The sequence below is a fragment of the Anomalospiza imberbis genome, chromosome 2, assembly GCF_031753505.1.
Source record: "Anomalospiza imberbis isolate Cuckoo-Finch-1a 21T00152 chromosome 2, ASM3175350v1, whole genome shotgun sequence".
Lineage (NCBI taxonomy): Eukaryota > Metazoa > Chordata > Aves > Passeriformes > Viduidae > Anomalospiza > Anomalospiza imberbis.
In genome coordinates, this window is record NC_089682.1 from 74,070,654 (window position 1) to 74,076,653 (window position 6,000).

Sequence of the window (6,000 nt, forward strand, 5' to 3'; positions counted from 1 at the left end):
AGGGAGCCAGAGAGAGGAAATGTGTACTCAGGACTCAGCTGAGCCAAATGCTTTTTGGGGAAAACCATGGGAAAACCCCCTAGTCTGGGTTGTAATTTTCCATGTAAATGTCTCAGTGATATCTCCAGATATGAACAGTCTCTTGTAAGGATCCATTCAGTAGGGTCTTTACACTGTTCAGTTTTTATAGCTCTGAGTAGGGGAAGTTGTTGAGCTGGAAACTTTTGTTTAATTTTCCATTTTGTTCATTTTTTTCCATGCTTTATTCTAGGCTTTTGCCATGTCAAAGTTGGCCTCAGTAAAACAAAATGCCAGTTCAAAGATGAAGAAATTAGGAATTAAATCATTTGGCCGAGATCCAGCTAATACATAATACCTATATATTATATATACGTAGATCTAACACAGGCCCAGTTTGATGTAGTTGACCAGGGCTGGCAGTTCTGGGTGATCTGGGGATAGGGATTAGACCTGGTGTGATGCTAACACAAAATTAGTTATGCATCCATCTGATTCTTAGTTACTTCAAACAACAACTGTACCAGTGTCTCACCACCCTCACAACAATTTCTTCCTAAATTCTAATCTACACCTCCCCCCTGTCAGACAGTTGGAAGCCATTCCTCCTTATTCTGTGACTACAAGTCCTTGTCAAAAGTCCCTCTCCCTCTCTTGTAGCCCCTTTAGAGCACTTGAAGGTGCTCTAAGAGCTCCTTGGAGTCTTCTTTTCTCCAGGTTGAGCATGCCCAGATTCCTCAGCCTGTCTCCACAGCAGAGGTGCTCCAGCTCTCTGAGCAACTTTATGGCCCTCCAGCACCCTCCAGCAGACCAAAGAGTTAACTATCATGATAACACCATTTCTAGAGCATGTTTAGTCTTAAAGTCATGTTTCCCACCATCACTATTTCTATTTCTTTGCCACATGAGAGTTTATTTTTGTAAAGATAAAACAGGGCTTCCCCAGAAATGTGTAGTCCCATGGACTGAACATTCCAACACAAAACCAGCCATTCTGTTTTTGGACAAATATCCCCATCTGTCTCAAACAGTTCACTGCCTGGGACACCAGGGGAGGGTGAAAGATGGAAATGGAATTTCAGTTTTGTCTCTCCAAACAGCCCTCCTGTACTGCTGGTGCAGAGACCCTAGCAGGTCTGGGAACCATAGGACATCTTCTCCCAGTTAGGTTCTTCCAGGACCATGCTGAACTTTCCTCAGATCTTCTGTTGCCAGAAGACAGCAGCTCAGTTCTGTGTTTCTCAATGTCTGATAACATCATGGCTGGTTGGACTTGTTAAAATCCAGAGAATTCTTACGCTAAAGGAGAGATGTCTGAGTCACTCTGACTTTCTCCTGAATGAATCCTAATAGATCTGTCAGGGAAAAGAAGTTAAAGTGAGAATGAGGATGACATAAACCAAATTAGTAAGAAGAGTTGGAGTTTTGCCCCATGATCTCTGAGTCCCTCCCTGAGATCTCATTTCCCTTCCTCTAATTATGCAATCCCAGGAAAGGAGGTTTTTCATGCACCAAACTGTTGGGAAAAGCCACAAAGCCAGATAAGTGGCTGGCAATCCCCTACTCTGATCTTTTCCCCCACATGAGAGTACTCCTGCAGAGGAGGAAACCTTCCCTGGCTACTGTGCAAGGGATTGCACATGAACTCTCTCTCCTTTGTGGTGGAGATGGAAGAGATGGCTTAGGAAGCTGTCCAAGCTTGATTGCCATTGATGTGATTTCTGAGAAGGAAGAACCCAGAGCAGCAGCCAGCAGGATTACTTGTGAAAGAATTCAGTTATTGCAAGAGGTTTAAATAAAACACTGTTGACAACAGCAGCAAACAACATCATCATTTCCCAGTGGGAAAAGATGAAACAGGGAGGTCTACCTGTCTGCTCTGGGAATGTTTCCCATCCTTATGGGAGTCCTGTAGTAACTCAGAATTAGAAGCAAAGATTTTTTTAAACTCCAGTAACAAGTAAGACTTAAACAAACAACCACTTGCAGCTGTGGTTTTTATTTCATTCAGAGGAGTGTGGAAGTCTTGGATACACTTTGCACTCTAGTTGTACAGCCTTGGTTAAAATGACAGGTTTTCTGTAGGTCCATCCTCCCCCTTTGTCATTGGACCATGTCCTGTGGATGTGAGCCCCTCATCAGTAATTAACTGCAATCAGCTTGCTTGGTCTGTATTGACAAATGGACTGGTATGGAAAATTGACCCCTCTTTGCTCACCATGTTGATTATATCTGTATTGACTGAGAGCCAGTAGGAAAAATACACATATTTGGGAAAAGAGGCAGAAGCCAGCTCCTCTTGGTAGAAGCTAAATGGCTGTTGGCAAGGGTCAAGGCTCCTCTTACTCCTTCTTACTGCCTGACGTCTTGAATTTTGCTCCCCTTAGTGCCTGGTGACTCAGTTTGACCAAGAGGTACAGAAGAGACCCTCATCCTCATTGTTTATCTCCTGGCTCTTGCTTTCCCCTTATCCCAGTTGCTCCATAGCCTGCTGGATTTGACACTGCTTTGGCTAGTGGGGTCTATGGATTTCAACTCCCTTGAGCTGAGGAGACCTTCTTTTATGCATTTTGATAAAATTCAGCATCAGGAAAGCAGACCAGCCCTCTCCGTCTCCTTGAACATTTTCAAGCATGGGACAGTCACAGCTTCTTGGGGCAAACTGTGCCTGTTCCTTACCATAGTAAAGAATTTCTTCCTAATATTTATTCTAAACCTACCCTCTTTCAGTTTAAAACCATTGCCTCTTGTCCTGTCACTGCCTGCCCTTGAACTAGATTTCTCTCTCCATGGACAGTGGAGGAGGCTTGGGCACTTTTGATGGTTTTATTCCCACACTGGGGCCAAGCATCTTCTTTTCAGGTATTGTGGAGCCTAAATAGCCCACCCAAGAGAAGTGTGGGCTTTTGTCCATCTGCTGGTATTAGCTGCTCTTGGAAGTGGGTGGTTGTTTCCTAGCAAGCTGCTCACTAGAATTTTTGTTTCTTTTTTATAAATATTGAGACTCTCATTGCAGATATTTACTTCACTTTGACATGAAGTCAATATTTAGCTCTTCAATTAATAAATATTTAGCTTTGCTTGGTTCAAATCAATGTATCCTGAGATTTATCTACTACGATCTATAGTTAAGCTCTGGGGCCAACAAGGGGAAAAACCCTGTCATACTTTCAAGACCTGTTTCTGTAAAGGTATTAGTAGATTTAGTTCATTCTGCTACTGAAAGGTCACATCCTCAGCTATGTCGAATGCTACCTGGAGTCATGAAGGTTCATAAGGTCACACAAGGAAGGAAAGAAAGCCCAGGGATTTTTATAGTTGTTTTTCTTCTCAGTTTTTTGGAACTGCTTCAGTTTGGTATCAAGAAATCAACTGGTAACTGTAAAGTGAAGGGCTGTTTGCATATTTCTAACACTCTGTTGGGATTTTTATTCTGTTCCATGTCTTCAGATCCTAAATACTCAGAGATTTCTTTGTCTCTATTTCCCATATAAAATGGATAGAATCAGAATCCCTTCAAGAAGGTGGAAATCTTTGACGTCAAAGCCAGACTGTCTGGCCCATATTTAATCCACCAATTCACACTGAAAGAGTCTGAGTGGTGCATTCAGGGAATTTACACCCAACTTGGTGCTGCAGATGCTTTGGGCATCTCATCCCCAAAGATGATATTGCTGCATGGGTTGAGGTCCTTTATCCAGAAAAAACAAAGAATTGAAAATTCCCTAGAATTCTGGCCTGTAAAATAGGGCTAATTTACACTGACAAGGTGAGGACCAAGGAGGAAGAAGGTAAGAGCTGTGTACTGTGCATACAGACAACAGACACAGATCTTAAGATCCAAACTTAAAGAAAACTTAAGGCTGGAAGAGACCTTTGGAGTTCTTTGCTTCAAGTCTCCAAAGTCCAGCTTTCATCCCAGAAAGCCCTTAAACCCACATAATATTTTGATTTGTTAAAGCTCCATTGACTTCACATCTAGAGGGTCATGGGTTTCACTAAGCAACCATGGCCTTTGTTAAATGTGTGGGTGCAAGTCCATTGCTGTAACAAGCCCTGCAGCAAGATGTATTGTGGGAAAAAAGGAACCGATAGATGAGATTTAGATGACTTTGTTTTTTATATGCTGTTGTTGGAGAAATCTGTTGACATATTTGTCTTGCTGCATGAGCAATGAAACCTGGTTTCCTGGTCCCATGAACATTTGCATCCTGCAGTTCTCCCAGTGTCCCCTACAGTTTTTGTCAGGAAAGAGCAGCCTACAGCCACGCTAGTAGGGCCCTGAGTACTGGCTGGTGGACCAGTAGGTGTTTTCTGGCCGATTAGTTGGCTGCTGCCTTGAAGGATGAATAAGAAATTGCCTTTCCATTAAGGGACCCATCAAGATAGATTAATTTGCATTTAATTCTTCTTTAATTTGCCTTGAATTCTCCTTTTCCCTCGTTGATGATACTAATGAAACTTGTAGGAACTTCCTACCCCCAGAGAGTGGAAATGACCATTTTCTGAAAGTGGATGATAATGGCCAACATGCTTAAAAATGTTGATGTTTAAATGCTAGGCAAAAGACCACATAGGCATCATTTTGTTCACAAACAAGGCTAAAAGACAAAACTAACTACAGTCCCAAAAAAAGGCACCATTTTTTTTCTATTCTTCTACTTTCTCTAGTCTCATCTAAAATGATTATGAATTTTTTTCTTTTCATTTGAAAGGAATAATTCACCTGTGCACTGAAGCCTTCAAAGCAAGTTTTTAGCCCAAAGCACAAAATCATTACTCAATGAAGTTAGCCTTTGAACAGCCAAATTTCAAAAGAAAATATTGATTTGGCATGCATCCGCTTGTCAATTGAGAAGATTAAGCACTATAGAGTGGGAAATAGAGACAACAGGAGGCCAGATGCTGTGAAAATCTTTCATCTGGTAGAGTTGCCTGCTAAGGGAAACAAGGGATGCCCTTGTGGCTCATACTTTTAAAGTTAGACTAGGATAAGAATGCGAACACCTGCTGTCTAATATCTAGATCCTGCTTCTTATAATCTTAATGAAAATACTCTGAGAGGGCACAGCACAGTTTTCCCCCTCTTCTGTCCACTAATCACTCTTCCCCTCCCTTGAAGCTACCTATAATGTCCATTGCCATGGTAACCGAGCATGGTATGTGTCTCAGACAAGATGACATATGCATGACATATGCATCTTTTCCTGCTTTAATAGATACTCTGTTTAGGCTGCAGTCTCCTCTGATTGCCCCGTTCCCCAAAGGACATAAAAATGCTGACTCCATGAGTTGGCATCTCCACGCAGGAAAAAGGTGCTGTGGGAAACTCATTCAAACCTCAGACCTTAAATCTGTGATGTGTTCCTCTGAGGTTTAATTACAGGTACTTTTAACTGAGTGGTAAGGAAATGCTTTTAAAGAAACAATGTTCATTGAGCTTAAAGTGTAATTACCTGATAGCTAAACTTGCCTAGAGAAATGGGAGTTATTTCATTCTTAGCTTTGCCAGGCAGGTCAATCATTAAAGTTTAACAAATGAAGCTAGTATTTCATCTCAGCAAGTTTGTCCCGGCGAACATTGATCCATTGACTGTTTGTTCGTGCTCCAAAATGTATGCTCATCAATACCAGAAACCTTGTGAACCCAAGGATGGGGTTGTAATGAAACAAGCAGACACTTGTCAGCGATGCTTGGAAGATTTACTTCATCCTTAAATTGAACGAGGATGGGTTTAGATTGGATATTAGTTATATAAGAAATTTGTTATGGTGAGGGAGGTGAGGCACTGACAAAGACTGCCCAGAGAAGATGTGGATGCCCCATCCCCTGAAAATGTTTAAGGCCAAGATGCCATGGGGATTGGAGCAACCTGGTTCAGTGGAAGGTGTCCCCACATGGCAGGGGGTTGAAGCAAGATGATCTTAAAGGTGCCTTTCAACCCTCCACATTCTATGATTCTACGGTATTACAAAGAGTGA